The sequence below is a fragment of the Nicotiana tabacum genome, chromosome 15, assembly GCF_000715075.1.
Source record: "Nicotiana tabacum cultivar K326 chromosome 15, ASM71507v2, whole genome shotgun sequence".
Taxonomy (NCBI): domain Eukaryota; kingdom Viridiplantae; phylum Streptophyta; class Magnoliopsida; order Solanales; family Solanaceae; genus Nicotiana; species Nicotiana tabacum.
The window spans coordinates 20,011,486-20,017,751 of NC_134094.1; positions in this window are offsets into that span (position 1 = coordinate 20,011,486).

Consider the following 6,266-nt stretch of genomic DNA (forward strand, 5'->3'; position numbering starts at 1 on the left):
TTACATTGAAGATCCTCAGCAACATCTAAAAAATTTCCTATCGATTTGTGTCACGCAAAGGCAACCAAATCTGATACCGGAAGCAATAAGGCTGCTGTTGTTTCCATTCTCAGTGACTGGAGAGGCTCAAACTTGGCTCAATTCGCTCCCTATAAACTCCATCACTACTTGGGAGGAATGAGTCAAGCAATTTTTGAACAAATTCTACCCACCCAATAAGATTTCCAAGCAAGTTTATGAGATATTAAGCTTCAGCAAAAACCAGCTGAAACATTGCAAGAGACGTTGGAGAGATTCAAAGGGATGCTGGTTAAGTGTCCACACCATGGCATTCTAGATAAGATGTTGGGACAAAGGTTTTACATGAGATTGGTAGATAGCTTGAAAGCCAACGTTGATGCTTCAGGAAGTGGAGCATTTTTTAGCAAATCATTCAGAGAGTGTAAGGTTTTGCTTGATAAAATGGCACAAAACTCAGGATGGATGACAAGGGACTCTACAATTACTCCGGTAGTTCACTCAGTAGATCTAGACCCAAACAACTCCATGGATGAGAATATGGCTACTATGATGACACAATTGAGTATCCTCACCAAAATGATTGATGAGTCAGGCCAAAAGAAGGTGCATATAGTTGGCCCGACAAATGGAGGATTATGCACACCATGCATTAACCAGCCATATGTATGCTCGTGGAGTAGTGAGAGTGACAATCAGAACTATCAAGAGAATATAAACTATGTGGGAAATTATGGAGGCCAGAGGCAAGGTGGTCAGAATTGGGACAGCAAAATCAATAGTACAGACTAGCACCACATCAGTACAATAACAACAATAATCCTGGAAAGTCAGGTTGTGCCTTATAAAAGGCAACAAGGGTACAATCAGTAGAATCAGCAACTAGCTTATCAACAACCTCAACACCAACCAATAGTGCGACAAGATGATGGGTTGTTTGAAATTAAAGGAATGCTGCAACAACTCATTGGGTCCAGCGGGAAAATTGAAGAAAAGGTCCACCAGATGAAATAAAAGGTAGTATCACACGACTCAGCTATCAAGGGAATTGTGATTCAATTAGGGCAAATATCCCGGGACATTACCTGCGTACACACATGTTAACCGAAAGGATCAGGACCTAAAGCAGCTAATGGTTGTGAGTCTGATAAATGGTAGAGATATTGATCTAGAGAAAAGACCCGCTCTCCAACCATGAGTGCAACATCGCGAACCTTCCGGTCCACATAAATATTCTGTCTGGACTAGGCTGTGCGAAGTCGATCCTGAATCACCTTCACCTTATCTAGGGCATCCTGAACCAAGTCCGTACCCAATAATCTAGCCTCGCCCGGCTCGACCTAACCCACTGGAGACCGACACCGCCTACCATACAGAGCCTCATATGGTGCCATCTAAATGCTTGACTTTTAACTGTTGTTGTAGGCAAACTCCGCAAGTGGCAAAAACTGATCCCAAAAACCCGCAAAATATATCACACAAGCGGGAAGCATATCCTCCAATATCTGAATAGTGCGCTCGGACTGTCCGTCCATCTGAGGGTAAAATGCTGTGCTCAACTCAACCCGAGTACCCAACTCCTGCTATACAACCCTCCAAAATCATGATATAAACTGCATACCCCGGTCAGAGATGATAGATACCGGTACACCATGAAGCCTGACAATCTCACGGATATAAATTCGAGCCAGCTGCTCGAACGAATAGGTGTCATCACAGGAAGGAAATGAGCTGACTTGATCATCCTATCCAGAATCACCCAAACTGCATCAAACCTCCGCTAAGTCCGTGTGAGTCCAACAACAAAATCCATAGTGATCCACTCCTCTTTCCACTCCGAAATCTCTAACTTCTGAAGTAACCCACCTGGCCGCTGATGCTCATACTTCACCTGCTGGCAATTTAGACACCGAGCTATATACTCCACTATGTTCTTCATTCTTCTCCACCAATAATGCTGCCTCAAGTCCTGATAAATCTTCGCGACACCCAGATGAATGGAGTACCACGAACTGTGAGCCTCCTGGAGAATCAACTCACGCAAACCATCCACATTAGGCACACATAGTCTGCCCTGCATCCTCAATGCACCATCATCCCCAATAGTGACCTCCTTAGCATCACCGTGCTGGACCGTGTCCTTAAGGACAAGCAGATGGGGGTCATCATACTGACGCTCCCTGATATGATCATAAAGAGAAGACCGAAAGACAACACAAGCCAATACTCGACTCGGCTCAGAATTATCCAATCTAACAAACTGTCTGGCTAAGGCCTGAACATCCAATGCCAATGGCCTCTCTGCTGCTGGTAGATATGCTAAGCTCCCCAAACTCTCTGCCCGGTGACTCAAAGCATTGGCCACCACATTGGCCTTCCCAGGGTGGTACAAAATGGAGATATCATAATCCTTAAGCAGCTCTAACCACTTCCTCTGACGTAAATTATGATCCTTCTTCTTGAACAGATGCTGCAAACTCTTGTGATTGATGTAAATCTCACAAGGGACACCGTACAAGTAATGCCGCCAAATCTTCAAGGCATGAATAATAGCTTCTAACTCAAGGTCGTGGATAAGATAGTTCTTTACATGCACCTTCAGCTGTCTGGATGCATAGGCAATCACCCTACCGTCCTGCATCAACACCGAACCGAGACCAATCCACGACGCATCATAATATACAGTATAAGACCCCGAAGCTGTAGGCAATACCACTACTGGGGCTGTAGTCAAAGCTGTCTTGAGCTTCTGAAATCTCTCCTCACACTCCTCTGTCCACCTGAACGAAGCACTCTTTTGGGTCAACCTGGTTATAGGTGCTGCAATAGATGAGAATCCCTCTACTAAACGACGGTAATACCCCGCCAAACCAAGAAAACTCCAGATCTCCGTAGCTGATGATGGTCTAGGCCAACTCTGCACTGCTTCCACCTTCTTCGGATCCACCTGGATCCCATCACTCGATACTACATGACCCAAGAATACCACTGAGTCTAGCCAAAACTCACACTTTGAAAATTTTGCATATAACTTCTTTTCTATCAAGGTCTGAAGCACAGTCCTCAGGTGCTGCTCATGATCCTCCCGAGTCCGGGAGTACACCAGAATGTCATCAATAAACACAATGACGAACAAGGTAAGATAAGGTCGGAACACACTGCATCAAGTGCATAAAAGCTGTTGGGGCATTGGTCAGCCCAAAAGACATCACAAGGAACTCGTAGTGACCGTACAGAGTCCTGAAGGTAGTCTTCGGGATATCTGGCTCCCGAATCTTCAACTGATGATAGCCTGAACGTAAGTCAATCTTGGAAAATACTCTGGCACCCTGTAACTGATCAAATAGGTCATCAATACGAGGCAAAGGATACTTGTTCTTCAATATAACTTTGTTCAACTGGCGATAATCAATGTACATACGCATAGAACCATACTTTTTCTTCACAAACAAGACAGAAGTACCCCAAGGTGACACACTGGGCCGAATGAAGCCCTTATCAAGCAATTCCTATATTTGTTCCTTCAACTCAGGAGGAGCCATAAAATATGGAGGAATAGAGATGGGCTGAGTGCCCGACAATAAATCAATGCCAAAATCAATATCTTTATCGGGCGGCATGCCCGAAAGATCAGTTGGAAACACATCTGGAAAGTCACTCTCTACTGGGACAGACTCAACTGTAGGGGTATCAATACTGACATCTCTCACATAAGCTAGATACGCGTCACACCCCTTCTCAACCATTCATTATGTTTTAAGAAATGAAATAACTTTGCTGGGAGTATACTCTAAGGTACCTCTCTACTTTAATCGCGAAAATCCTAGCATAGCCAGCGTCACAGTTTTAGCGTGACAATCAAGAATAGAATAATGGGGCAACAATCAGTCCATGCCCAAGATAACATCAAAGTCTACCATGTTGAGTAATAAAAAATTGGCTCTACTCTCAAAACCACTAAGTGCAATCAAACAGGACCGATACACGCAGTCCACAACAAGAGAATCTCCTACAGGAGTATACACATAAACAGGGAAACTCAAAGAATCCTGAGATATGCCCAAATACGGGGCAAAATAAGAGGACACATAGGAATGTGTAGAGCCTGGGTAAAATAATACCGATGCATCTCTATGACAGACCAGAACAATACCTGTAATGACAGAGTCAGAAGCAACTGCCTCTGTACGAGCTGGAAGAGCATAATATCTGGCCTGCCCTCCCCCTCTAGGGTGACCTCGACCTCCCAGACCTCCACCTCGAGATGGCTGAGTAGGTGGGGCGTTAGCTGGGGATGGAATCATAGCCTGAGGATCTGGTGGAGCACGATGTGCCTGAGAAGTCTGTGGAGGTGCACCTCTTCTAAGTCTGGGGCAATCCCTCAAAATATGGCGAGTGTCGCCACACTCAAAATAAGCTCTCGGAGGGCGTGATTGCTGTGACTGGCTCGGGCCAGGTCTGCTGAACTGGCCACTAAAAGCACCCCGAGCAGGAGGCATACTAGATTCTGGCGGTGCATAATAAGGATCCTGGGGCCTAGTAGGGACCGGAATACCACTGGCGGCTGGAAGAGCTAAATGAACGTGGTGACTCCCATAACTCCTACCATGTCGAACTACAGCTAGGGCACGAGTACTGTTGTAAGTGCCAGACTCTCGAGACCTCTTGGCCTCCCTCTCCTCTCTATCCCGGGCAAGCATGACCTCCAATATCCTGGCAATACTCACAACCTGCTGGTAAGAAATATCCATCTCTAGCTCCCTGACCATAGTAATCTTGATGTTGGGGTAGAGTCCCTTAATAAACCGATGAACCCTCTCTCAAACTGTGGCAACCAAGGCTGGTGCATATCGGGCCAAATCACTGAAACGGACTGCATACTCTGACACAGTCATAGCACCCTAGCGCAACTGCTCAAACTTCGCGCGCCATGAGTCCTTGAGGCTCTGTGGGACATACTCTCTCAAAAATATGTTCGAGAACTGAGTCCATGTAAGTGAAGCTGCCTCATCCGGACTACTCAACTCATAAGCATGCCACCACTGATAGGCTGCTCCTCTAAGTTGGAAAGTGGTAAAAGAAACCCCACTTGACTCCGCTACACCCATAGTACGAAGAATACGATGACACTCCTCCAGAAAATCTTGGGCAGCCTCTGACACCAATCCACTGAAGGTAGGAGGGTGGTACTTCTTGTACCTCTTGAGTCTGAGCTGCTCCGCCTCAGAAACTGCTGCCCTAACCTCGGGCTGAGCTGGAGCCACCGGCTGCATCGAAAAGATATCTGGAACCTGGTCGACCTGAACCCGCTGCTCTGGAGTTCGGCGATGGGAGTCTGTGCTCCTCCCCCGGCCTGAGATATGGCAGGATCAAGTGGAATCAATCCAGCCTGAGCTAAGGTGCTGAACATGCTCAGAAACTGGACTCCTCGCTACTGTAAAAATGTTGAATTTATTTTTTTACACTGGCGCAGAGTCTCCTGGAGGGCTGATGCAGAAACAGGTACCTCAGGTTCCTGCCCTCCAGCTGGAGCTACTGGGGGCTCCTCTGTAGCAGCTCGTGCGGGTGCTCTGGCTGTACTGCATGGATGTCCTCGGCCTCTACCCCGGCCTCGGCCTCTTAAGGCTCTAGCAGGGGGCGCGGGTGCCTGGTCATATCTGCATGTACGTGTCCTCACCATCTGTGAGAGAATAGAATACAAAAGTTTAGAATTTGTTTTTTATGTCAATAAATTTCGCACGACAAGGAATCAAAGAAGTATAATTTTTCCTAAAAGATCCATAGCCTCCCGAAGATAAGAATAGACGTCTCGGTACCGATCCGCGAGACTCTAATAAACCAGCTTGTGACTCACGACACCTACGAACATAGAGCTCTGATACCAACTTTTCACGACCCAAACACACTCCGTATAACGTCGTGACGACACCTAGTCTCTACGACTAGGTAAGCCTAACAAATTTCGAAAAATAACAAAACGGAAGTAAAACTTGTCAACTAATAGTAGTGGATAACTAAATAACTAGTAACAATGCCGCTCGGCATGTACAATATCCAATACTCTATAAATACACAGTCTTCCGAAAACCCGGAACATCTAAGTCACAAGCTACAGAAGGAAACTTGTATCTCTATACACCAGAGTCTAACAAGAGAAGTATGAAAGGTAAATGACATATGAGAGAATAGAGGGGGACTCCGAGGTCTGTGGACGCGGTAGGTATACTTTGAAGTCTCTGTACAACAGC